Consider the following 26406-nt stretch of genomic DNA (forward strand, 5'->3'; position numbering starts at 1 on the left):
ACATGAGAGGTACAGGCTACACCCCGAAACCATCATGGACCTGATAAGGGACCTGCACCCACTCCTGGACCAGCCAACAAGAAGGGCGCACGCCATACCACCACATGTGCAGGTGCTCTGCAGCCTACATCTACTGGCATCCGGCAGTTATCAGGTGGTGATAGCTGCGGTGGGTGGTGTATCCCAGAGTTGCCTGTCCCGTTTCTTCAGGAAGTTCCTGGATGCCATGATGCAGAGAATGCACCACTACATAAGCTTCCCAAACACACAGGCTGCACTGCAGAAAACAAAAACAGACTTTTATCACATGGCACAGTTCCCCCATGTCATCGGCTGTATTGATGGTACACACATCCCAATCTGTCCACCAGCTGATACAGAGCACATCTACAGGAACAGGAAGTCCACCCACTCCATCAATGTGCAGGTGATCTGTGATGCAGGGAACATCATCACAGATATTGTTGCAAAGTTTCCTGGGAGCACCCACGACTCTTACATCTTCCAGAATAGTGGGATCTACACACGACTGAGTGCCGGCGAATTCGGAGAGGGATACCTGCTGGGTAAGTAACAGTGACGCCCCTTGAAACCTGCAAATCAGAGTGTATAGAGGCATGTAACTGATGGTTCCCTTTTACTCATCCAGGCGACAGTGCATATGCATGCCGTTCATTCATCCTCACTCCCTACCTACACCCAGCAACCCAGAGTGAGAGACGATACAACGTGGCCCACAAAACAACACGCAATGTGGTGGAGCGCACGTTTGGACTACTGAAGAGCAGGTTCCGCTGCCTCCACAAGAGCGGAGGCGCACGCCAGTACAAACCCATCACCTGCTGCAAGATTATTGCCGCTTGTGCAATGCTGCACAACCTTGCCACGAAAAAAGGTACAGATGTGGAACTAACATATTTTGAGGACAACGAGGATGAGTCAGGCCAGCCAGAGGGCAGCGCAGCTAGAGTGCCAACTGCAATCGATGGGAGAGAGAGACGGGCAGAGATCACATGCAACTATTTCTGAGTAAGTGAGGGGACACAGCGAGTTGTGAGAAGTCATGACGTAGTTTAATGTGGCACCACGCCATGAACACATGAACAGGCCAATCTGGCAATATACCATCTATACAAGGAGTATGTCCAGGGTTACGTCACCCAATGGGAAGTGGCTAAGCAGGGCCACATCAATGTTTGCGCATACGCGCTGCAGTGGTGGATTGCACGGCCTGTGCATCCTCACTAGAGCCAACCCCAAGCCGCCTGCTGCTCCTGCGTGCTTCGGGGACGGGGGGTGTGATGCTGCTGCTGGTGTCGATGCTCTCCGCAGCATCCCCTGCAGCAGTTGTCGACGCCTGACTAGTCAATAGCACCCCAGTGCACTTGTCACCTGCACCATCCCCCGAGACAGGTCGCTGCAGCACTGTGTTAGGCCCTCCTGCATCGTCACAGAGCGCCGGCAAAGTAGGGAAGTCGCAGTTGCCAGACGGTTGAGTGCCCTGCTGGTAGTGTCCCTTCTCTGGCGTTCCCGGCGCCGTGCTTCGATGTCAGCATCTAATTTGCTGCATAACTGCTGGATTGACTGGGACATGTCCCGAATGCCCGCAGCCATGCCGCCAATGTTTGTGTCCATGTTGACTAAGCTTGTCTTCATCACCCGCATGTGCCTCTGGACTGACATAACTGCCTTTGATTGCAGGCGCTGTTGCTTCAACATTTGGCCCTCGAGCCCCATGAAGACACCATGGCCGTCAGTGGGTGCTGGTGGACTCTGGACACGCGACCTGCGGCGCCCTCTTGCTCCCGTCTGTGCTGCCTGTGAGGTGTGGGGCACAGTGGGATGGCTCCCTTCCTGGGGCCCGGTGCGGTCTTCTGGGCCCATGCTGTCGTCTGACGAGGTGTCGAAGGCTCGTAGCCTGGCTGCTGGACGCCTCCTCATTCTCACACCTGCAAGCGGAGATGTGGCCGGTGATTCGAACATGAGTGGCGATGCTGGCTGTGGTTGTGGTGATGCTGGCTCTCGGTGAGGTGATGCTGGCTCTGTGTGCGGCGAGGCTGGCTGTGTTGGTGGTGCGGCTGCCAGTGGGCCTGCTCCCTGGTCTGAACTCGTGCTGGCTAGAGGTGATTTTTGTGGCCGGTGTGCCGTCTCCCCTGCAGCATGCCCTGTACTGCATGATGTCACATCTGTGGACAGAAAAACAACATTGGCTCAGTGTCCCCGAAGGGCTGCATTGCAAGCGTCACAATAAATCATTTCACATTCCAATCTGTCCTCTGTCTCCTTGTGCCTCGAGTGCGTGACATGCCTTGTTGCCCTGTAACATTTACGTCATGGTTAGTGTTGCCCTGACTACATCTCCCGGAATGCATTGCCTGTCTGCACTGACACGTGTGGACTGCAGTGTGATTCTCGTTTCACAATGGGGGATGTGGGATAGGGGTAGGGGAGGCTACATTGCTGTGCTTTCGTCTTACCTTGGTGTGTTGCGGCTCTGGCAGAGCTGTCGGCGTCCCCAAGACCCACGACGCTCTCTTGCTCGATTGTGGCCGCCACCAGCTCCTCCAGTTCGGTGAGGGCAGGTGCCCTGTTGGTTCCACCTCCGGTCTGGCTGGCCTCCTTCTGGATGTCGCCCATCTTCCTCTTGGTCACAATCCTCAGGTCATACCAGCGCTTTTTGAGGACCTCAATGTCCCTGTGGGTCACTCCCACAGCATTGACCTGCGCCTGGATGGCCAGCCATATGTTGCGCTTTTCGGCCTCAGGCACTTGCAGGGATTGCCTCCCAAACAGCTTCTGGTGCTGCTTCACCACCTCCTCCACCAGCACCTGGAGTTCCTTGGGGCTGAATTTGAGCTTCCTCCTCCTTTCCCCTCCGTCTTTCTGTGTTCTCTGGCTGGACATGCTGTTCGTTTCCCGCTCGCACATGCAACTGCTCCCTGCCTCTCCTCTGCACTCCAAGCCTCTCCAGGGTCGGCTAATTATGTACACCTGCCTGGGTGTGGCCACTTCGGCTAATTGTGTACACCTGCCTGGGTGTGGGCAGTTCCTGGTTGGGTGGGCTGTCGTTGCACAGGATTAGCTGTTTCGTCAAGTCATGTGATGTTATTTACCGAATCCGTACATACCGATTCGGTATTTTCCGATTCGGTAGATACCACCTCGGTATTTTCCAATTCGGTAGATACCACCTCGGTATTTTACGATTCGGTAATTATCACCTCGGTATTTACCGAATCGGTGAATTCCGATTCGTATTTACCGAATGTTACCGAATCGGTAACTGTTACCGAATTTTTACCTACATATAACTTACCGATTCTAATTTACCGATTCGGTACGGCTCGGTATTTAAGAACCGGTAAAATTTATTTACCTACATGAGGCCCTAAGTGAGCTATGCGCCTCACATTTTCCGCGCCCTGCCGATGGCAAATGAAGCCAACTTGATCAGGCTCAAAAAGCCCAGGTAAATGTGGACCTAGACCCTTGGCCAGAATTTTACTGTAGAGTTTGAGGTACATGTTTAAAAGCGCGATGGGGCGAAAAGAGAAGCACAGCGTGGGGTCCTTTCCTGATTTAGGAAGCAATGCGATCTTAGCTAGCACCATAGAGCTAGAGGGGCCTCCTGTATCGGGGAAGGAATTAAAAAGGCAGAACAGATTTTCCTGTATCTGCAGAAGAAACATGCGATAGAAAGAGACCGTGAGACCATCCGGGCCCAGGGATTTGCCGAGGGGAAGTCCTTCAGCGCACTAGTAAGTTCATCATGGGTAACTGTATGCTCGAGGAGATGTGCATGATACCTATCAATCTGGGTCCACCTGCATTCCCCTCAAAATGCCTGAATCTGATCCAAGTGGGATGGCTCTTGCTCGTAAAGAGAGGTGTAGTAATCATGGAAGTTTCGCAGATTCTGTGGTAGCCCATGTGCCATCGTACAATTTAATTTTAGCAATGTGTGCCTTTGCCGCTCGCTTTATGAAGTGACATGCTAGCACTGCTCCCACCTTGTCCTCCCCCCCCTCGCAGTAGCGCTGTTTTAGTGCCAGTAGAGTGTGTTCCGCCCTATTGGCCCCATGGACCCACAACTGTCCACGAAGCATAGCCAGGTGCTGCTTTTGAAGAGCAATCAATCAATCAATCAATCAATCACATTTATAAAGCGCGCTACTCACCCGTAAGGGTCCCAAGGCGCTGGAGGGGGTGGGGGGGTCAGTGCTCGAAGAGCCAGGTCTTGAGCTGCCTTCTGAAGGAGAGGTGGTCCTGTATGGCGCGAAGATGGCTGGGAAGAGAGTTCCAGGTCTTCGCTGCCAGGAAAGAAAAGGATCTTCCTCCGGCGGTGGCTTTGCGGATGTGGGGTACGGCTGCCAGGGCTTGTCCGGTCGAGCGTAGGGTGCGCGGAGGAGTGTAGAAGGAGACGCGGTGGTTGATGAGTTTTGGTCCGAGGTTGTGCAGGGCTTTGTGTGCGTGGGTGAGGAGTCTGAAGGTGATCCTCTTGTTGACTGGTAGCCAGTGAAGTTTCTTCAGGTGTCCGGAGATGTGGTGGTGGCGGGGTATGTTCAGGATGAGACGTGCGGCAGCGTTCTGGATTCGTTGAAGTTTCCTCTGCAGCTTGATGGTGATGCCGGCGTACAGAGTGTTCCCATAGTCCAAGCGACTGGTGACGAGGGCGTGGGTGACGGTCTTCCTGGTGTTGGTGGGGATCCAGCGGAAGATCTTGCGGCGCATGCGGAGGGTGTTGAAGCATGCAGAGGTCACCGAGTTGACCTGTCTGGTCATGGAGAGGGATGAGTCCAAGATGAAGCCGAGGTTGCATGCGTGGTCGGTGGGTTGGGGAGTGCTGCCTAGGGCGGGAGGCCACCAGGAGTCGTCCCAGGCGGTTGGTGTAGGGCCGAGGATGAGGACCTCCGTCTTCTCTGTATTCAGTTTAAGCCGGCTGTCTGTCATCCAGTTCGCTACTTCCTTCATGCCTTCGTGTAGTTTGGCTCTTGCTGAGGTGGGGTTGTTGGTGAGGGATAAGATGAGCTGGGTGTCGTCGGCGTAGGATATGAGGTTGAGTCCGTGTTTTCGTGCGATGTTCGCCAGGGGGGTCATGTAGATGTTGAAGAGGGTGGGGCTGAGGGAGGATCCTTGGGGGACGCCACAGATGATCTCCGTGGCTGTGGATCTGAAGGGGGGGAGGCAGACTCTTTGAGTTCTTCCGGAGAGGAAGGAGATGATCCATTCCAGGGCCTTGCCTCTGATGCCGCATTGCTGAGGCGGCGTATCAGGGTACGGTGGCATACCGTGTCGAAGGCTGCAGAGAGGTCCAGGAGGATGAGGGCCACGGTTTCTCCTTTGTCGGTCAGGGATCTGATGTCCGTGGCTGCGATGAGGGCGGTCTCGGTGCTGTGATTGGCTCTGAAGCCAAACTGTAAGGGGTCGAGTGAGTCGTTGGTTTCCAGGGCGGTGGTGAGTTGAACGTTGACGATTTTCTCAATCACTTTGGCGGGGAACGGTAGGAGCGAGATGGGCCGGAAGTTTTTGAGTTCGGTGGGGTCTGCTGTTGGTTTCTTTAGGAGGGCGTTGATTTCGGCGTGTTTCCAGTTCTCCGGGAAGGTGGCGGTGGTGAAAGACGCGTTGATGACGTCTCGGAGGTGGGGTGCGATGATGTTGTCGGCTTTGTTGAAGATGTGGTGCGGGCAGGGGTCGGATGGTGATCCTGAGTGGATGGAGTTCATGATGCGGGTGATTTCCTCGGTGGTGGTTGGGTTCCAGGTGAAGATGGTGGTGTTGTCGGTGGCGGGTTCCAGTGGTGGGTTCGTGTTGGTAGTGGTGAGGCTGTTGTAGATGTCAGTGATCTTGTGGTGGAAGAAGGCTGTGAGGGAGGGATGGAGTTGTTTTCTGCGTCGGGGTTGGAGAGTTCTTTGACGATGCCAAATAGTTCCTTGCTGTTGTGGGCGTTGTTGTCTAGTCTGTTCTGGAAGGCTGATTTTCGTGCGGCGCGGAGGCGTTGGTGGTGTTGGCGGGTGGCGTTCTTGAGGGCAGACATGTTCTCTTGGGTCTGGTTGAGGCACCAAGTTTTCTCGAGGGTGCGGCATTCTTTTTTGGAGTCCTTGAGGTCGGGGGTGAACCAGGAGTTTTTCCTGTGGTTGTTTGTGTTTGCTTGGGTCTTCAGGGGGGCCAGGAGGTTGGCGCAGTCGGTGATCCAGCTCGTGAGGTTGTTGGCGGCTTCGTTGGGGTCTGTGGTGCTGGTGGGTTGGTTCTGGGAAAGGGTCGATGTGAGTTGTTCCGTGGTGATTCTATTCCATTGTCTTCTTGGTGGTTGCTGGGTGTGGTGGTGCACGGTGGTCTTCTTGAAGCTGAAGTGGACACAGCTGTTGTCCGACCAGGCGAGTACGGTGGTGTGGCTGAAAGAGATGTGTTTGCTGGAGGAGAAGATGGGGTCGAGTGTGTGTCCGGTGTAGTGGGTGGGGGTGTTGACTAGCTGTTTCAGTCCCAGGTTGGCGAGGTTGTCCAGTAAGGCGGTGGTGTTGTTGTCGGTGTGGTTCTCCAGGTGGAAGTTGAGGTTCCCTAGGAGGATGTAGTCGGTGGACGGGAGTGCGTGTGGGCTGACGAAGTCTGCGATGTATTCGCTGAACTTAGTGCGTGGTCCTGGTGGTCTGTACATGAGGGTGCCTCTGAGGGTGGTCTTGGGGTCGCTGTGGATTGCGAAGTGGAGGTGTTCGGCGTCGGGGAGTGAGTTGTCGACGTGGGTCGAGATGCGGATGGAGTTTTTGTGTGCGATGGCGATGCCTCCTCCGGTGCGGTTGGTGCGGTCTTTCCGGATGATTTTGTAGCCGTCGGGGATGGCTATGGCGATGTCGGGTGCCGAGGTGGGGTTCATCCAAGTCTCGGTGAGGAAGGCGATGTCCGGGTTTGTAGAGTCGATGAGGTTCCACAGTTCGGTGGTGTGCCTGTGGACGGATCGGGTGTTGATCAGGATGCAGTCGAGGTTGTTTCCGTGGGAGTCGTTCTTGATGGGTGCGATGTGTGTTCGTGGGCAGGTGAAGCGGCAGTTGCGGCAGGTGAAGGATCCGTGGGTCCGCTTCGGGGTGGCGCGGTAGCAGCCCGGCGTGCGGCCGGGGTTGAGAGCGGTGAGGGTGGTGGTGCCGTAGGTCAGGCGGGGGTGGTGGATGGGGTGGGGGTCGCGGGGACCAGTGGTTCAGGCGCTGGGCGCGGTCCAGGCGCGGACGGGCGCAGACGGGCTTGCCTTAGGCGTGCCTTCGACGCGCCAGCGACGCGGCCTCGCACCGGCCGCCATTTAAGGGGTAGCCGGGGAGGCAGGGTTAGCTGGGAGGCGGGCGGGTAGGAAAAAGCGGGAAAAAAGCGGCGGAAGGTCTTGAGAACGGCGAGGAGGCCTGAAAAACGAAAAGTACCTCAAAAAGGTACGAAAAAGAGGAGAACAACGGCGGAAGGACGAGGAGGGCGGTGGGGGCGCTCAGGCGAGCAGACACTCGGGAGACACGGAGTAAAAGGGGAGCGCGATCACACACAGGCAGCAATCGGAGACAGGCACTCGGGAAACAAGGAGAGAAGGGGGAACGCGATCACACACAGGCAGCAATCGGGGACAGGCACTCGGGCAACAAGGAGAGAAGGGGGAGCGCGATCACACACAGACAGGCACTCGGGAAGCAAGGATCACACACCGGCAGACAGCGAGGGAGAAGGCACGTAGGATCTGGTGGCGCTGTGAGGACAGGGGAGCGACCTGATCAAGTTTTTCCAACTGTTTGATGTCACTGGACAAGTTGTCCTCAAACAAACAGGCCTCCCGAGCCCAGGCTATCGCAATGGAAGTGATTTGGCCCTGGATTGTGGCCTTAAAGGTATCCCAGACCACAGGAAGAGGTGTTTCTCGGAGATCATTGAATGAGAAATAGGACTGGATAGCCTCACGAATCCCAGCAACATTCACTGGATCCCTGAGGACCCGAGGGAGAAGCCTCCAGCGAGGAGAGTGGCATGAGTGAAGCGTATGATCATATAGAAGAAGCTCCACATGTGTGTGGTCCGATATGGAGATATCGGACATAGAAGCAGAGAAAACATTGCGGATCAGGGAGTTGAAAACAAACAGATAATCAATACGTAAGCTCAATGAATGTGGGAGTAGTAGGAATAATCCTGCATGGTTGGAGAGTGGTAGTGCCAAATGTCTAGCAGTCCCAGGTCAGTAAACTGTGTCTTCAGAGAAGCAGACATGGCCCTGGCCCCATGGAACATACCAGTACTACGGTTCATTCCCGCATCCCACACCATATTGAAGTCGCCCCCAGTATGAGCTGAAGATTGTCATGTATGATTTGTTTCCGTAGGAGATCCCTGATGAAAGAATCCTGCGCTTAATTGGGAGCATAGATATTGCAAAGATTGAGAAACTTGCCATTTTTGCCACAGACCACTCTGGTATTCCCCTGTTGAATGCCCTGCCCAACCTACATAGAATAGCTACCCCAGCAGTTTTTGTAGGTGCAGAAGCCCAGCATTGAAGGGGATATTTAGGATGGGCCATACAAGAGGTATCCACCTTCAAGAGATGAGTCTCCTGTAGGAAGACAATGTCTGGGTTCTGTTGCAGAAAATAGCGCCAGATTTGACGACGTTTGTTAGGGAAATTAAGACCCTTTACATTGAGGGAAAGAAGTTTCAAGCATGGTACAGAAGTCATGATACAAAGTGATTGCAGGCGCTCGCCATCAGAGAACCCGGACATGACCCCAGGCCCCCCATTCCCCCCATCAAACTACCAGAAGAAATGCATATGGCTAGAATGCATCCCAAAGCCTAGCAACAGATAAAAAGACGCTGATACACGCAATAAGAATCATTGGTAGAGAAATGACACACTCCCATTAGCATGATCCTCCCTCTCTCCAGTCATGGAAAAAGGTGAAGGGGAGGAAGAAGAATAGGAAGGAGTAGAGGAGAACAAAGATTCAAGATTAAACCACGGTCAACATGGCCAAAAATTCCTATTCCAGTCTAGTAGCAGGCAGGGCAGAATAGCACAAGCCATCTCAGAGATGTCACTCTCTCAGGAATAGGAAGGGTGGCGAGTCTCGGGAAATAAGCACTGCTGTCGAGGGATGCACGCCGGCACCGCTGCCACACCATAGTTTGGTGAGAAAAGAAGAAGCAGTGTACATGGGAATCCAGCCCAGCATCCACAGGAAACAGTTAATGACCGTACAAGTGACATCCTAGAACGTGAGCGGTCCTTCAGCTCTCCTTTGACTGAGAGTGTGAAGGAGATTTCTCTCCATCCAGGGAACGAAGGTGCTGGATGATGTCTTGCTTGGCTTGAGAGGATGATCGCTCCCTGTGCTTAGGCAGCCGCTGCGGTCTAACCACTCTGGCCCGTTGTGGCTTTGCAGGTTCTCGATCTGCAGGAGGCTGACCTGAAGGTCTAGGTGGTTGGGAGGCGGTCAGGAGGCGAAGCAGATGAGCGGCCTCTTTAAAGGATCGCAGCACTCGGCGTTTGGATTCCCATTGAAAGATAAGCGCAAAGGGATGGCCCCATTGATATTGAATGCCAAGTTCACGGAGCTTATCAGTGACTGGTTTAAAGTCTCTGCGACGGCGCAGCATGGTGGGGGCATGGTCTTGAAAAAGCTGAATGGGGGAGCCCTTATAAGTTAGCCCCGGTTTGGAGCGTGCTGCCTTGAGGACAGCCTCTTTTCTCCATGAGGAAGTGGACCCTGGTTAATATGTCGGGCACCAGACCAGTGAATCCAGAGGGTACAGCTGCACGATGGGCCCTGTCAATCGCGGGAGGAGAGGCATCATCATCCCCCTGATCTTGTGGAGCAACTCCACCACAAAGGCCACAATGTCAGGGCCTTCTGCCCCGGAAGGAACGCCCCTCAGGCACAAGATGTTTCGGCGGCTCCGATTTTCTAAGCCTTCTTGCCTGATTTGGAGTTCGATATGTTGTTGCTCCAGGAGGGCTAAGCATTGCCTAAGTTGCTCTTGGGCTTCCATGCGAGCATCAGCTGTTTTCTCAAGGTCATCCACTCTTTCTCCAATTTCTGTGACGTCTCTCCTGAGTTCCTTGATGCAGGTTTGAACCACGGTTCTAAGCGATCCAATTTTAGACTTGATTTCCTGTAGAAAGTTGGCCATGAAGGATTGCGTGAGAGGGTCGGAGGAGCTCCCTGCCGCAGACGCCATAGCTGCAGGGGGTGAGAGCCAGGTTTATTCGACAGGGCCGTCACAGTATTGTCTCTCGGGGGAGCAGCAATATCCTTCCTAGCTTTAGAGCGTGGCGTGACCCCTCAAGTGCCAAAGGACAGAATGAAGTGCCAGGGCACAGAAGTAGGTCGAGAGGCCAAGTGCATCCCCCGGTGGAGAGTTAGGAGCCGTCGCAGCAGAGCTGGGCAAAGCGATCTGCTGTATAGGAGAGGAAGTTAGCAGCTGCCCCCACCACTTCTAACTCCCTCCTCCAGGCCGCATTAGAGGCCAATAGAGGCCAGGCAGGGAGAGACGCCTCGTAGGACCCCAGGAGATGCAACAGTTCCTTCAACAATCGCGCCTGCCAACCCACAAGGATGAGGGTCCCAGTGAGCTGCTTGAGGTGGGGACCTTCGGTGAAGTTGCACCAGGGGTATCACCACAGAGAGGCCCAACTGAGAAATTCACACCATGTCAGGCCTTCACTTTGGGTTTTCAGGGAGCCCCAGCGTGACCCAGCCACCAGAGCCATAGATGTAGAACCAGGGGGGCCCCCAGGAGTCAGGCCTGAGCCAGGAGGTGGGGGCTACACTGTGATGTGCTGCACAACAAAATCACAGGGCCCCAAGTAGTCTCGTCATGCGGGGGGTGCTCCTCCACCATGTCCCAAAAGATAGGAATCCAGGGGGCAGCAGTGCCAGTTCAATGCCCCCAACCAGCACACACCCCCAGGTGCAGGAAGGCAACAATACCCAGAAAGGGGCCAATCGTGGGCCGTCAATCCCCCAGTCTCGCCTCTCTCCACAACTGCTGTTCAGTGTCCTGTAAGCTCCAGGGCCTGCACGAGGAAGGGGGGAGGCCACCCAGGGCTCTGAAGTAAAGTCTCTTACCCCTCTCGTAGGTGCACAAAATGGCGGCAGCCCCAGCGTCTGCAGCACGCCTCCCGTGGGCCGGAGATCGCCGACCCTCCTCGACGAGTCACAGATGGTCCGGCCAGACTCCCTAATGCGCTGTCCCTCACCAGAGGGGACCCTCGCTCCCGGGCGCTGTCCGACGGCATAGGGAATCAAGATGGCGGCCGCGGGCTCACGGACCAGGCCCCGACACCAAGGCTGCCGAAGACGCAGGCGCCAGTGCCCAGAAGGTCGTGGCGAGTTAGCAGAGTACTCCCAGGTGCCTCCGCTGACCAGGCAGGCTAGATGCAGTCGCCGCCAATGCCCCGGTGCTGCAGTATAAGCTTTAAAAGGCAGCAGAGGGCCGGAGCTCCATCAGCGTGCGTCTCACTCCATGTGCGGTGAGACCACATCCCCATTATCACTTTTTTAACTAAAATAAGTGTGTTTAGAGTCATTTTCCTGCCCGAAATCAGTCAAAATGGAGTAGGAGTACAAGTCTGTAAAAATGACAATTTTGGTCACTGTGAGGCTTCAGAATGTGGTTATTTAACATGAGGCATGATCCAATTGACATTTTGAATAATTTTTTAATGAAAAACGATGTCGAACTTTCTCCAGTTTAATCTTTTGACTGTAAATGAGTATTGGATGTGAATTATCACTTTTGGGACTAAAATAGGTGTGTTTAGAGTAATTTTCCTGTCCGAAATAGGTCAAAATAGAATCTTCTAAGTAGGAGGAAAAGTCTGTAAAAATGGCAATGTTGGTCACTGTGAGGCCAAAAAAAAGTGGTTATTCAACATTTGGCATGATCCAATTCACATTAGAATCATTTTTTGTACAGTCCAAGAAATGCATTTTCTTATGAAAAACATGGACCCCTGACCTCACGAACTTGCTCCAACTGGTCAGTAATGGTGATTTTTGAATGTTTAATATGTTGACTGTAAATGACTATTGGATGTGAATTATCACTTTTGGAACTAAAATAACTGTGTTTAGAGGTATTTTCCAGTATGAAATCGGTCAAAATAGAATCTTCTGAGTAGGAGGAAAAGTCTTTAAAAATGGCAATTTTGTTCACTGTGAGGCCCAATAAAAATGGGTATTCAACATTAGGCATGATCCAATTGACATTTTGAATCTCTTTTTGTATGGTCAAAAAAATCAATTTTCGGATGAAAAATAATGAACACAGACCTTACGAACTTTCTCCAGATGGTCAGTAATGGTGATTTTTGAATGTTTAATCTTTTGACTGTAAATGAGTGTTGGATGTGAATTATCACTTTTGGCACTAAAATAAGTGTGTTTAGAGTCATTCCCCTGGCCGAAATTGGTCAAAATAGAAGCTTCTGAGTAGAAGGAAAAAATCTGTAAAAATGGCAATTTTTTCACTGTGAGGCTTTAAAAAGAGGTTATTCAACATGAGGCATGATCCGATTGACATTTTGAATCAGTTTTTTGCACAGTCCAAAAACTCAATTTTCTGATGAAAAACGATGAGCTTTCTCCAGATGATCAGTAATGGTGATTTTTTAAATGTTTATTCTTTTGACTGTAAATGAGTATTGTATGTGAATTATCACTTTTGGGAACTTAAGTGTGTTTAGAGTAATTTTCCTGCCTGAAATCTCTCAAAATCTTCTGAGTAGGAGGAGAAGTCTGTAAAAATGGCAATTTTGGTCACTGCGAGGCTTTAAAAAGTAGGTATTCAACATGAGGCATGATTCAATTGACATTTTGAATCATTTTTTGTACAGTCTAAAAAACTATTTTCTGATGAAAGAGAGATATTCAAAGACGGAGAGATGATAAAAAATTTCCAACTTTTATCATAGAAAGTATGATTGCCTGTAATTTTGCCTCAGAAACCTTAACCATTGAAACACTAGGATTTGAACACATAACATTTGCGGTAATTGTCAAAGACCTTATCCACTAAGCCACAGTGACTCGTGAATACTCTGATTCATATGTCACATATAAGTTTTCGTGCAAATACTCCATTGTATGCAGTGCAATAGTTTAGAGTTCCCCTATGTTGATATCATTGCCAGTGTTAAACGGAAGGAAAGAGGAATAGACAGAGAAAAAGAAAGTAAAACAGAGGGAGAGAAAAGATTTGTATTCTTTGGGGTAAGAATAACTAATAAAGTGAGATATTAAAACAAGGAGAAAATAAAAACATATTTCAAAGAAAGTAGCATTGCTTTTATCTCTGACTGAGAACTCACAAGTAGTGAAACACCAGGATTTGAAAACATAACCTTTGGAGAAAGAGTCAAAGACCTTAACCACTAGGTAACAGAGACTCATGTGTATCTAGCACGAAAACGTATATATGACATTTGAATCACTCACTCCAGTGTATGCAGTGCCGTAGGCTAGAGCTCACCTATGTTGACATCATTGACAGTGTTGAATTAAAGGAAAGAGACAAACTCATAAAGAGAGATATTCAAACAAGGAGTAAAGAAACATATTTTCCAACATTTATCAGAGAAAGTAAAATTATCTACAATTGTAAATCAGAAGCCACAACTATTGTAACACCAGGATTTGAACACATAACCTATGGAGTAAGTGTCAGAGACATTAATCACTAGACCACAGTGACACATGAGAAGTCTGCACAAAAACATATATGACAATCTAATCAAACACTCCAGTGTTTGCAGTGCCGTGGGTTAGAATTCACTTATATTGACATCATTGTCAGTGTTGAATGGAAGGAAAGAGGGAGAGAGAAAAAGAAAGTGAGACAGAGGGAGATAGAAGATTTGAATTCTTTGGCGTAAGAAGAACGCTTAAAGAGAGATATTCAAACAAGGAGAATAGAAAAATATTTTCAAACATTTATCAGAGAAAGTACCATTGCGTATAATTTTACCTCAGAAATCACAACCATGGAAACACCAGGATTTGAACACATAACCTTTGCAGTAAGTGTGAGGGACCATAAACACTAGGACACAGTGACTCGAGAGTTTCCTTCATGAAAAAGTATATATGACATTCAAATCACACACTCCAGTGTATGCAGTGCCATAGGTTAGAGTTCGCCTATGTTGACATAATTCCCAGTGTTGAATGGAAGGAAAGATAGAGAGAAAGGGAAAGAGAAAGTTAAACAGAAGGAGAGAGAAGATTTATATTCTTTGGGGTAAGACAAACTCATAAAGAGACATATTCAAACAAGGAGAAAAGAAAGACAGGTATCAAAGAAATTAACTGTGCCTTTATTTTTGACTGAGAACTCACAACCAATGAAACATCAGGAATTCAACACATAACTTTTGGAAGAAGAGTCAGCTACCCTAACCACAAGGCCATAGTGACTCATGAGGCTCCTGCACGAAAACGTATATATGACATTCGAATAACACACTCCAGTGTATGCAGTGCCCTAGGTTAGAGTTCACGTATATTGACATCATAGACACTATTGAATGGAAGGAAACAGGGAGAGGGAGAGAAAAAGAAAGTGAGACGGAGGGAGAGAGAATATTTGCATTCTTTGAGGTATGACAAACTTGTAAAGAGAGAGAGTCAGAGAAGGAGAAATTAAAAATATTTTCAAACATTATTCAGAGAAAGTACCATTGCCTAAAAGTTTACCTCAGAAACCACAACCATTGAAATGACAGGATTTGAACACATAACCTTTCTGGTAAGTGTCCGAGACCTTAACCACTAGGCCACATTGACTCATGTGTACTCTGCACAAAATTGTATATGACATTCGAAAATCAAACACTCCAGTATATGCAGTGCAGTGGGTTAGAGTTCAACTATATTGACATAATTGTCAGTGTTGAATGGAAGGAAAGAGGGACAAAGAGAAGAAAAGAAAGAGAGACAGAGGGAGAGTGAAGATTTGTATTCTTTTCGGTAAGTCATACTTGTAAAGAGAGATATTCAAAGGAGAAATGAAAAATATTTTCCAACATTTATCAGAGAAAGTACCATTGCCTATAACTTTTCCTCAAAAACCACAACCATTGAAACCACTGAATTTGAACACATCACCTTTATAGTAAGTGTCAGAGACTTTAACCACAAGGCCACAGTGACACATCAGTAGTCTGCGCAAAAACGTATATATGACACTCTAATCAAACACTGCAGTGCCGTATATTTGACTTTACCTACTTTGACATCATTGACAGTGTTGAATTGAAGAAAAGAGTGATACGGACAGAAAAAGAAAGCAAGACAGAGGGAGAGAGTGGATTTGTTTTCTTTGGGGGTAAGAACTCATAAAGAGAGATATATTCAAAGAAGGAGAAATTAAATGAAAAATATTTTCCAACGTTTATCAAAGAAAGTAACATTAAACTTGTTTTTGACTGAGAATTCTTTTTTTCCCCCCCAAAAAAAAGGATTGTCAAAAAGAGAACAGAACAGCTTTTGTTTATGATGTGGCATAACAGTAATGTACATTACAAAACAAAGCTTAAGGTGTTATAAACAATATTCCCTTACTACAAATGCCATCTGGGTTCATACCCCTGTGGTCTCCATTCCCTGTTCAATCCAGTAACCCGGGCTAATCTGATACTCTCAAGTGTCTAATAAGCAAACCCCATATAAAATCAAATTTCTTCAAGGAGCGAGTTCCTCTTGCTTTAGCCAGAGCCTTCTCCATTTCGTGGGTTTCTCTCATTATTGCCCATCATTTAGCAACCGAGGGGGTTTTGGGTGAAATCCAAGCCCTAGCTATGGCTAGTCAAGTAGCCACCAACATGATTGAGATAAAGTGTATATGGCCATGGCTATCCTCTTTGTAGCCCAGCATGATTTCAGCCACTGTTAGAGAATAATCGATCCCTAGGTGTAGCTTCATAGCGTGGTTTATCACCCTGACCTCCCCCTCTCTGAGCCCAGCTAGCAATCCTCTCTGGAGTGTAGTATAATATACAAATCGTGCGGAACTGCTGCAATTTTTAAGCCAACAGAGTGTATTAATCTATCTATAGTACCTGGCGCACAATTAATTGCTTCAGAAGTAACAATTAAACCCAGGGTATCACTCCATCTTGATGCCAGCTTTTCACAGCTATTCTGCCTGAACTGGCACAAGCATTGGTACAAATTACTGATTGCTGATTTACGATTCCCATACCCCGGAGCTCGACACTACTGATAGTGCTTGATGTCTCATAAAATAATCCCCGATCTGGAGGTATTTAAAGAACATATAACGTGGGAGATCAAATGTGAGTTGTAGGTTTTCGAATGACTGAAAGCCGTTATTATCATACAAGTGACCAATGTTCCTTATAATTGTTTTCCTCTCTGTGCAGCAGAGTAACGTCTCTGTGTGCTGCAACCAAGGCTGTGTGCGCCGGGAACCCGTCTGGGCGTGTGGGTGCAGCGACAAATATCAAGAGCAGATTGTGTGAGTATTCATGTTAATCACAGCGCCAGTCATGAGCTGCAATTAACATGAATACTTTCTCAGAGGCACACAATATGCCCCACACATGGACGGCCTTAGCGCTGGTGCTAGCCTGTGCGACAATGTTTGTTGGTGCCCCCCAATGACCACCTCTGCCAGTGATTCCCTTACTATTACCCTTCAACAGTGCTCCTCAAGTCTCCATTACCACACACTCTGAGATGCATTTAATTCAATTTATAGTGCTGCTCATACCAGTGTAGGGTGTCAGAGCACTTTACATCACACACACATTACACAGAGACAGTCAATCACATGTGTGTAAATCAGTGTACAGTAAATGTTACATGAGACAGAGGAATGCAAGCTGTTGGAGTCACATTTCATCCATACTGGTAGACAGTATATCCAACCTATAAACAAGGAGCGTGTAATTTATCTATCTTTCGTTAATGATCAATGTCCGAGCTGTATGCCCTTCCTCCAAACAAAAAGATCTTAAGGGAGTCTTGTTGGTAGATGTAACAGTTCCAATTTTTATTCAATCCATCAGGCGTTAAAAGTACAAATTCAAAACAATGCAGTCAGTAGTCAAATTAAATTAGCCGTACAAATTCAAAATAATCTAGGCAGTAGTCAAATTAAATCAGCCGACGCGTTTCATCCAGTGCGGACATCATCAGGGCTCGTAACATCATACGCCCATCCTGGTACATTCACAAAGTAAATGTACCATGATGGGCATACGTTGTTACGAATTGTTTAGATAATATACATGAAAAGAAAGAAAATATTTTTCACATGTTAATATGAGCCCTGATGACTACGTGGTACATCGTTTTGTGCCGGGTGGAACATTCCTATGCAGCAGCCAAAATTCGGCTTCGGATTTGGAATTTCGCCTTCTACGAAACTCGTTGGCTGATGGCTCTTTAAGAATTACACACAATTTAATAAAGGAAGAAAGAATACCTATGGATTTCACAGACACTTATTTACAAGGAAGTAACAATTTAGATCGCTTAGTGTTGACATCATTTTAGTTGAATTTTGTATTCTATATGTGGTGCTGCTCCAATTGTGCATTGGCTTTGAAAATAGAGTGACAGTTTAATCAGCAGGTGGCACTCTCCCACTTTGCTGCGACCACAGAGAGAAACATTAAGATCGTGTTTAAGTGGAATTAATTTAGGAAAAGGGAAGCGGGGTCACCAGATGTAGGGCGAATGCTCATTTTATTTTCCACGTATTTCCCCCCACCTCTGTATATTTGGCCATTGACCCAGGGTAATTAGCATGCACAGGTATTTTCTAGGCACTTACCAGCGCTGACACTAAAATAAACGTGACCCACTTTCATAGTGCTTTGCTGTGAACACCGAGATGCTTGGTTTTACTGCGCTAGCATCTTGTTTGCACACCTCTACAAGCCGTGGTGATTGAACTTTCGTGCAGCACAGTTCTGAAACGTGCCCCAACTCACGCGCTGTGCTTAGTATCCTGCTGCAGAGCGTCTGTGTGTTCCTGCTGTGTCTGTGTGCACGTGTATAATCCCTTTACACCTATTTTTTTGTTCAGTTCCTCTACTGTGCCCTGTGTGTTCGACTCGCCCCTCTCCCACGGTAAGGCCCCATCTCGTTATTCCAATCTATGTGTGTCCGAGCCCTTTCTCACGCTCCACGTATGCCCGCTCTCTGTCATGTGTGTGTGGCCTCTGCGAGCCTCCGAACCATCTGAAGCGTCTCGTGTGTGCCTAGTTCATTTATATCGGCCACTCCGGGAATTACATCCCACTTCCCCCACTGTTCACTGTACCCACACACACACCATGGCCCATTTATATGCGTGACAGGAGGCATCAACTTACATGCTTTGACGCCTCATCATGGGTAGTAAATGCTATATAAATGCAATTACAATACAGTACATGTTGCCAACACCATGCACGCCATGTGCTCGTCCTTACACCAAGGGCGCCAACGCACTGCTACCAACAGAATACCGCTTCCATGCCTTCGAAAACATTCTTAAGCCAAAGTAAAGAGCTACAACTCCCATTCTGCACTGAGGTGGCCATTTAAATCACTGGAATGAAAGTGTGCTGCTGGCACAGGAGATCTGGCTAAACTACCCACACCAGAGCTCGAACTCTTACCAAGCATTGGCAGTCTGGAGCGTGGTGAGGAAACCGGGGAGGGCTGCACTGTAGAACAGTGCAGAGTGCAGTGCACACAAGAATGTCTTCCCATATCAATCCTTGGATCTTTCTAGCCATGCCTACGCCTGCTCTGAAACTGTTTAAATAAACCTCTTCCTGATCTGTCAGGGCCCAACGGAGCGGGCAGACTTTTATTCTACTACAGTTGTCAGGCTCCTCTCGCGCCTGCTGCCCCCCTAAAACCACCCCCCACCTCACCCGTCTCCCTCTTTCCAGGAGCTGTCAGACACTTCTAGGAGCTGCCGTACACTGCACCGTGGGCCGAGCTGGAAGACAAAGGAGAAAAAAAAAACAGCCCTGCAGGCCGGTGTTTCTTGAAGCTGTAGCGGGCAGAAATTCTGAAAGCACACATGTGCTTGTAGACTTGCCTTTCTTTTGGTAATAGAGCGGGCTAGATTGTGTGCTGCGCTCTATTACCAAAAGAAATGCAGCAAGTCAACAAGCACACGTGTGCTTTCAGAATCACCTGAAAGCACACGTCTTGCTTTCAAACTTGCTGCCTTTATTTGATAAAAGGGCGTGGCTGCAGTAATCATGTTAATTGTAGCGCATGATGGGCGCTGCGATTAACATGAATACCTTCACAAAGGCATACAATCTGCCCTGCAGCCAAGCCATTTTAACAAAAGAAATGCAGCAAGTGAACGAGGCACTTGCTGCTGAACTCACCTGTGTGCTCTTCAAACACCTCACTGCGCGCTCGAGGTGAGATAGGTGCGCGCGCACCCAGGAGCGCACCTGAGAGGGAACAGTGCAAGTGACCCAGACGGTCGATCCCATAACAAGCCCAGCGTCTGCCAGCTGGTTCCTGAAATACCTCCAGAAGCATTGGCTTACCCCACAAAACAAGACTGTCGTGGAAAAGCGAGAGAGAACATTTGGTTAAAATTCCCTGCCTTATGTGCATATCACATCACTGATGGTCTTAAAACTGACTCATTTGAAATAGTTAGGGTCACTGATTCTGTATAAAAACATTCAGCTATCAGGCCTCAGGACCAGTCGATGGCAAAAATCTTGATTTTCAGTGACCTGAAGACTACGAAGACGCCCCGCGAATGCTGCCCAGTAATACATTTTAAAATCCAGGAGATCTAGCCCGCTCTGATTATACGGGAGTTTCATTAGACCTATTGCCCATCGTAATTTTTTATACCCCCAGATGAAACTACCTACCACCCTTTCTAACTTCTAAAGGAGGAGTTAGGAATGCACAGTGGTATTGACCGGAATAAGTATACACATTTTGGGAGCACCTTCCTTTTTATAATATTACACCTTCTCAGTATACTAATTGGAATCTTATGCCAGTTTCTCAGTTGTTTATTTGTAGCTTCAAGCAGGGGATCATAATTTAATGCCGGTATGCATTCAATCTGTGAAGAGATATGCACCCCTAAATAAGTAGTTGTTGCACAAGCACCTAATATAGGTCGATCAGGAGCACTTGTGTCTTCTTGACGTTTAACCTGTAGCCAGAAAGGAGGCCGAATTTATTTGCCTCAGTTTCGATGCAGTCTATTGCAGATGCTGGATCAGTATAGGCGTTGACCTTCAGCTGGCTCTGTTCTGCAGCCATTGGGGATATCTGTATGTGGTATGTAGTGCCCTAATAAATGGCTCAATGTATAGCGCAAATAACAAGGGGGAAAGGGGGCATCCTTGTCTAGTACCGCAGTGTATTGGGAAGGGAGATGATTGTAAGCTCTCATAGTACTGTTTAGCCTGAGGTCTATTATACAGAGCTTGTATCCATTTGCTATATCTCCCTCTCAGACCAAAAGATGAGAGTGTTGCCAACAGGTAATCCCAGACCACATGGTTGAAAGCCTTTTCGGCATCTAGTAGGACCATGGCCAAATTCACTGCTACCTTGCTCTTACAAACCTTGTAGAACTGAGCTGGTATTGAGTCCTCCCCGTCCGCCTTCCCTGATGGTAACCTAGATAGTACTTCGCCAATTTCATTGTGCATGATTTCTTGTTCCAGTAGGGCCAAGTCCTCCTCACTCAGGAGTGGCAAATTGCTCCCCTTAAGGTACTTCTGAAGTCCTTTCTTGTCTAATGATACAGTTTGTGTAGAAAGTTTCTGGTAAAACATGGAACATTGCTCGACTATTGCTTGCGGGTGCTTATGCAATGTACCATTCTCCCCTTTTTTAACCTTTATCAAAGTTTTAGCTCTGTTATCTGCTAGCTGATGGGAGCCGAATCGGTCAACATATTTCTATTGTAAGGTCCGGTGCTTGTCATAGCTCACAGCAGTTTTTCCCCTTAGGAACCTGCTTAAATACAGCCACTCGTCCATTAAGGGGGTGTATAGCTAATCATGATCAAGACCACCATGCCAAATTGCATCTGCATGGTGCAGTTCAATAGCTAAGAGTTTTTGAAAAGTGGCTCTAGCCACAGCCTCCTGTTTTTTATTTTGCTGACAGATGTACTGCTGGGTAAACCCCCCTTATTTATGCCTTCATCACATCCAACACTATGCAAGGGGAAGCCATCCCCACGTTATCTCCAAGGAAATCCGCTAAGCTTTTATGGATGAAGGCTAAATACTCCTTGTCAGTGAGTAAGTAGCGTGGTAATGAGAAAGGTCTAGGCGTTTTAACTGCAGCTTTGACCTGGAAGGATAGAAGAATGGGGTTATGGTTAGGGGTGGGCGGAATTTGCGCAATTGCGTTACGCAAATCTCCGCGAAACGGTAAAAAATCTCCGCGAACACGCAGAAATTCCGCGAACACGCGGAATTGCTTGTTCGCGATGCTTTTTTCCTGTTCACAATTGCTGTTTCCGTGCTCGGGGAGCAATATCTCGCGAACACGCATTTTGAGAACGCGAACAAGCAAAAAATTTCGCGAAATCGCGGAAAGCAGACTTTTGAGCAATTTCGCGTTCTCCGCCGAACGGCAAATTCTGCAAATTCCGCGAGCGGAGCGGAATTTACCGCCCTAGTTATGGTCAGACGTAATCCTAGGACATACTTCCATGTTTGCAGGTGTCAGTATATTGTTAGAAACCCAGGCCATGTCAATTCTAGAGTGCTGTTTGTGTGGAGCAGAATAGTATGTGTACCCTGAGGATGTTGGATGAAGTGACCCTCAAGTGTCGCTTAGGGAATGCAGCTGCCCCAATTCGAGGATTGAATCTCTCACCTTCCCCAGTCTGGAGGTAGCTGCTCAATTTGTAGAATCAATAGCATAATTCACCAGGCAGTTGAAATCCTCCATGATTAGGCGCTCTCCCTGCCAACCTAGTACCTCTCAGTTAACAAAGTCAAAAATAGCGGTTTCGTCAATGTTAGGGCCATATATTGAACAGAACACAAACTTTGTACTGTTTATTTCAAGCTGCGCCAGTGCCCATCTTCCTCGCTGGTCAGCCGAGGTCTTAAGAATTCTGTGATCAAGTGTCTTATCCACCAGTATAGCTGTTCCCTTACAGAAGCGCTCTAGGCAGTACAAGTAATTGTTTGATACCCAGGGTGTTTGAGAAGCCTTCGATCCTTATAGGCTAAATGTGTCACCGTAAGAAGGACAATGTGAGGTTTGTACAATTTCAATTCCTCCCGTACTAATTGAAGCTTAATTCCATTGTTTAGTAAGTGTGGGTGGTAAACTTCGCTCTGCGGGTGGAGTTTGTGGAGTTTCGCCCCCGACACGGTCAGCTTGGAACGCGAATTTCGATAAAAACTCCGTTACCGCTGCGTAGCGGTGTTTACCATCCACCGATACATTTAAATCTTGCATATTGTTGTTGGTAGGCTTTAAATTATTATGTGAATTATGGATGATGATGCTCAGGGGAAAAGCACTACTCACTGTGGCATGCTCGTTCCGAAGCACCTCCAATTTCTGACTTTCCACTTGTTGCTTGTGTGTCCTGTTTCCGGCTCGCACCAGTCATTTTTAGGTCTCGCTGAGCCCCAGCGCTTGCGCTGGCTCGGAGAGACATTTTGTATTTGGGATTTTTAAAGTGCTGCCTGTGGCCTAAAGCTTGAGTGCACGCGAGCGTGCACGCGCGCAGCCGCCAATCACTGCTGCGTGCGCACCACTCGCGTGCTGCGTCCCGTCCTAGCGATCGCGATCACTTTCACTTTGATCGCGATCGCTATTACTTTCGCTTTCACGGCCGCGCGGCCGTTACTTTCACGGCCGCGCGGCCAATGCTTGTTCCTGTTTTTGGTGTGCCACGATCATGACGCCCTTCATGGATCATCATGCACATAGGTTTAATGAGCACGTTATGCTATGCTATGTGCTTATTTTAGTCTGTACGTGTTTGGGCGTACAATCTCACTCTGTCGTCACAGCACTATGTCCTCAAGCCTGGGCTTTCTGTGTTCTAAGGGTGCATTCTGGGAGACTTAGTTTTCGTCTGCTTCCATTGAACCAATAAAACAAGCGTGCAGGACGGCAACCATGTGTAAAGGCAGAGCTGGGGGTTCGAGATTGTATCACAGAGTGACACATGGCATGCCGTACACCCATACAGGTTATACAATGTACTATTAGGTTACTGGTAGCTTACGGCAGACGTGTTGTTATGTTCTGCTGTGCAGGCAACGTTCTCTTGTTCGTGGTTATATAAACTGTTTCCATATTGAAATTAGGACTCTGTCCCAGTTACAAACTGAGCTGTCAATACCACGTGTGTTCAGAGTTGCACAGTAGAAGCAGAGGCGAGGCTGCCAACTTTCAGTGTGCACTGTGTGTCAGACAATGCCGTTGAGTCGTTAACTACCAGGCGTCAACAGCAAAAAGCAGCAGTTTAACCTGTATCTGCAGCTGCTCTTGCATGTTTTTATTCCCCTACAGCACTCTCAGCAAAGCACAGGGCGCCCAGAAGCTCTTTCCGCTTACAGTGAAAACACAGCGCTGTATGTTAATACTTCATGGGGCGAATAGCATATTACATGTATGGAAATGGATTGCATGATGTGGCAAATGCTGTTCTATTGAAATGTGCGCTCCTTGGTTAAAAGGACCCTATCCATCCTCCTGGGCCTCCGTACGTCCACATATACCTGTCTATCTACCTATCTTACGGTATATTCATCTGTCAGTCTATTGATCTGCCTGGCTAATAATGTACCTGCCTATCGGTCTCTGCCTTTTTGTCGGTCAGTTTATTTATCTAGGTATTATTCCAGGCCCGCTCTCTCCTGCACCAAATATGAGATCAACATTGCAACAACAACTTGACAAAAAATACGGTCAAACGATTTGGTAGCTTTAAATCCCCGATGCCAAAGTACGCCTTCATCAACACTTTGACAAAGGGAAGCCTGTAAACAGTGCGTTATTGAGTTTTTAACGACCTATTACACTGGTGGATATCACAGCTGCACAGCCGGGTACCCGTCACTGCTTCTTGTCATGCACATTCTCGGGTGCGAGAGCTGCTCATCTGAGTTTGTACATGAAAGGGACAGTAACCAAGAAGATGAAGGGGTGACCAGGACCTGGAGGGAAAGGAAATCTGCTGGTTGATTGTCTGTTGATGGGAGTACAGACAGACACGCCGCGTGGAAAGCATTTGGAAATCAGTACTGGCTAATAACATTTCATGTACTGTACTTTCAATTCGTACTTGCCATTACCTCGGGCCTTACCATTAGGGTACGGATATATCCTCTTCCCCAACAATAAAATACAGTAAAACAACTGTGAATCGCTCTACAAATAATGCTGACTGTGCACATAGGCCAATTGTGTGTGTTATTGTTTTCTATGAACCTAAATAAAATGTCTCAGAGGTTTGCCCAAAACCCTGGAAATCCGCAGTCTCTCACATACAAGAGTTTGAGCTATTGGCATTGTAAATGACAATGCCTTTTATTTATGTGTTAATTATCAAAACAGATAAATAAAAGACATTGTCATTTACAATGCCATTAGCTTAAACTTTCGCAAATGCGAGACCTATTGCATTGTAAATGCTTGTTTGTCTATGCATGCGCGAAGAGACAACAGCTTTTGGCATTTCTTGAAGACCAGGGTTTGTTTGATATCCTGGATTGCGCCGTAAATGAGTCACTAGTCACGAGATTGCCTGAAACTGAAGCCCAGTGCGTATGCCTATAGGGACCTCAGCTGTATGACTGGAGTTCTGCCCTTACATATGCAAAATGCTGTTTTCGGGTACGGTAGGCAATGTAGATGTTAAAAGTTTTTCTTTTATCAGGCGAGTGTCCTGGCCTCAAAGTTAATGTATATAATTATTGTGGTGCTTAGCGACACCGTACCTTAAATGTAATTTTCACTTTCACGATCACAATACGTTTCATTTCTGCTCTTGCGAGAGCGATTACTTCTGTTAAGGTGCATTGAAAAGTGTAATTAATTTAAAAGCACTTGAAATAGTTACATTTTATTTTCATGGTTGACTTAGTCTTAAGGAAAAGACAGTCCTTGGCTCGGTTATTCGGTTGGAATGCATGAAACCAATGGTATTTGTTTGCTCGTAGAACACCAGGCTCCTTTGATCACGGACAAATGTGGTGAGGCTGTTAATTAACTAATTGGCGCCTCAAACTCTCTGAAAGGTGTCTTTCAGGTTGAAGAGAGGCATGTCTTTTATGTTGAAAGGTGGGCTTTTTATGTGTGGTGTAGGCAGGAAAGAAATCCACTAGTAACGGGGTGCATTCTGGGATATGTGGGTGATTATTACAACTTTACTGTGGCACTATGCCCATTCATAATGGGACTGGGGAACAGCACATAAAACTGGGCACCGTAATGTGTTACGACCGAGTCACAACAACAGTCTGGTCCAGTAATGCTAAAGTGCAGATAGCGCGGCGAGTGAGCACCTGCTTTGAAGATCTTTGTCTCGACCTGCCTCCTGCATGTTGTAAATGCAGTGGAGCGCACAACTTCACCTTTCATCCTTTCAAGATCGATAACATGCCCCAGATAAGGCTTGGTATTCTTGTGGGCGAGGCAAGCAGGAAAAGGTGCGCTGTGTTAAAAAATGATGGGTCATTGCTAATTTTCAAGACGCACGTAAACAGCTGTGGACCAAACAGTACTTCTAAGCTCCTTGTCAGCCAAAAGGTGCATCCAAGCCCTCCTCCACATATGTAGGAAAAAGGGGCCAGGAGCATGGGGTGTCTGTCTCTGCACGGGGTAGTTTGGGTCTGACTCTGCACTGAAGCTTCTGCTTTAAAATGAAAAAACATACAACAGATGAGGAGGGCCACACGAGCCACAGAGCGAGCATTTCACAGGCTCTGACACCACCTACTGGATTGGGATTGAATAATGTTGTCGTAAAACCACTTACACTTTTTTCTGTACAATATACATAACGTCATTATATGAACCACATGCAATACTCCGTTCCCTTACGGAACTCCGCGGAATTCTGCAGAGTTTTTCAGTCACTCCGTGAGCTCCGCCCAGGCTTATTGTTTAGGTCTGAGGCATTCCATACCATACATCTGATGAGTACCATGGGGGTTGATATCTTATGCTTCTACCTTAAACTTTAAGAGCGAGCACATAATTCATCCTCAAGCCATCTTTGTGTTCCCTAATGCTGTTCCCTGCTACCAACCATACCCACTTGTGTGTGTCCCTTTTGACATTTTCCTTTGCAATCTCCCCCCAAACCCCACCTGCACTCACCTCCCCCCACACCCCTCTTTCCAGTATCACAAAAAAGGAAACATCCTCCTTATCAGCT

The sequence above is a fragment of the Triturus cristatus genome, chromosome 3_1 (assembly GCF_964204655.1).
Source record: "Triturus cristatus chromosome 3_1, aTriCri1.1, whole genome shotgun sequence".
NCBI lineage: Eukaryota > Metazoa > Chordata > Amphibia > Caudata > Salamandridae > Triturus > Triturus cristatus.